At 53.2% G+C, this 1,984-nt stretch overlaps 1 long non-coding RNA gene across 2 annotated transcripts; it reads left to right on the top strand.

Moving 5' to 3' along the window:
* The first annotated feature begins 6 nt into the window (after window positions 1-6).
* Window positions 7-1,751, top strand: LOC108444707. 2 transcript variants are annotated; one of them, XR_001859344.1, is made up of 2 exons: window positions 7-376; window positions 482-1,751. It is a non-coding gene; the product is annotated as an uncharacterized LOC108444707 (long non-coding RNA). The 2 variants fall into 2 exon arrangements; XR_001859343.1 differs by having other exon boundaries at window positions 479-1,751.
* Window positions 1,752-1,984: the final 233 nt, after the last annotated feature.

The following is a 1,984-nucleotide window of genomic DNA, read 5'->3' as shown; positions in this document are numbered from 1 at the left end:
TGGCTCCCGTGGCCTTCCCGGTCCCCCCGCACCGTGGAACGGCGCCAGCCTGGAGCGAGTCCCGGCAAGCGGCGCTGGGGGACACGTGTGGCTTCTGAGCTTCAGAGTTTGCTTGCAAAAGTCACTGAAAGGAAGAATGGAAAAAAAACCAACCGCGACACCCCAAGCTTTTTGTCTGTGGGCTTTGTTGGTATGCTCCTTAACTGAGCCACACGCTTTTCCCGGTTTTCTCATGCTCTTCTTGCTCAATCTCAAAGTCAGTGTAGGATTTCCAAAGAACCTGCAACAGAGAAGCCTCTCATCATGTTCATTCCCAGAACACTGTGACACCGGGAGGGGAAGAGAACGGATAAAGGTGAAATTTCCCTGAGAAAAGGTTCGGAGATCAGGGTGTTCACTGGCGGCACGGGCTGGGATTAGGGCTGAGCAGCACCAAACCAGGTGCACATCATCCATCAGCTTTCACCTCCTGTTTTAGCAGGGGGTTTATGGCCCTGCCAAGAGACAGATGCTAATTAATGAGTCCCAGGCGGAGCCGTGACAGTAAGTGGTTCTGTTCGAGCTGGCGGTCTACTGACACGTTCATCAGCCACACTCTCTAGTAAGTCCTGGGGTTTGTTCCTGTTTTTCTTTCAGCCTTCTATCCAACTTTCCAGTCCGTCTCTCTGTCCAGTGTGTCTTTTGTGTTCCTTTCTTGTCCGGAGTGCTCCCCATCCCATTCCCTTTCAGTACGGTACTCTCTCTTGTTTTTGTTTTTCTTTTAAGAAATAAATCCTCAATATTTATTTAATAAATATTGGTCAGTCCCTCTTCCTGTTCTCTGTCCTATTTTTTGTCTCTCTGTCTCACTCCCTGCCCGCATCTTTATCTTTCCTTCTTTCTTCCTCTCCTTTTTCCTTTGCCCTGCACTGTGACTGTATTTCTTTGTCCCTCTCACTGTCCTTTTTGCCTGTACCTGTCTGTATCTGCTGCTCAGTCCTTCTCCCTCATTGCATCCTTCTCTTGATAACCCTCTGTCCTGCTGCCCATCCCCCTCTTTCTCCATCCCTCTGCTACACCTTGCCCGTCTTCCCCCCACACCCACCTGCCGTGGTCATTTCCTTTCTCTGTCCTTGTTTCCCTCTTTATCTCGGTATCCCTCTGTCCTTCCTGTGTGTTTACCATTCTTTTTCTCTGTCCTTTGCCGTGCCTCATTCATGTTCCTTTTTATTCTCTGTTGCTCTGTCTTGCTCCCTGTGCCATTGTTTCTCACTGGATCCTCCTGTCCCGTTTCCTGTCCCTATTCTTTTTTAATCCCTCTCTGTCGTGCTGCCCATGCCCGATGGTTTTTTCTCAATTCCATCCTGCACCCTGTTCTTCCTTTTCTTCCTGTGTCCCCTCTGCTCCCACTCCCTCTTTCTGCCTCTCCTCGTCTTTCCCTGGTGCTCCCACCCCACCGCTCGATGGGTCCGTGAGCGCAGATTGGGATCCCGGTGCTCCAGCCTCCCAGGGGCAGCAGCAGCGCCGTAGGGAAGGGATGAGACAACTCCTGCCACTGCCCCCAGCGCAGGAACGGAGTGGAGCCTGAGCGGGAGCCACGGCACCATCGAGGGACACGCAGCCAGCAGCCCGCGACACCGGAGCTGGGGAGGAACTTTAGCCCTTCTGGGGGCTGTCCCCCTTTATTGTGCCAGCAGAGCCCCTTTTGGGGGGGGATGTACACATGTAAATGGCTTTATTAAAGCGACGCGCTGCTGTCCAGGGCAGTTTGACTCGTTTTGTCCCGTCTTTGGGGGTGAGGGAAAAAAGGCTGGGGGATGGGGTGGAGGCTCAGGGGCTCTGATGTCATTTGGGGCACCCCAATGTCCTGGGAGAGCCACGATGCGGTGGAGGAGCAGGTGAGTGAGGAATGACGGGGGCCATCCTGGGTGCCTTCCCCCAGAGGAGCCCAAAAATGCCAGAAAACTCACAGGGAGGGGGTGTATGTAGGATACTAAAACCTGTC

This window comes from Corvus brachyrhynchos, unplaced genomic scaffold (genome assembly GCF_000691975.1).
Source record: "Corvus brachyrhynchos isolate BGI_N302 unplaced genomic scaffold, ASM69197v1 scaffold281, whole genome shotgun sequence".
NCBI classification, from domain to species: Eukaryota; Metazoa; Chordata; class Aves; order Passeriformes; family Corvidae; genus Corvus; species Corvus brachyrhynchos.
The sequence above is the reverse complement of the archived record's forward strand: the minus strand, read 5'-3'. Positions and strand labels throughout refer to the sequence as shown.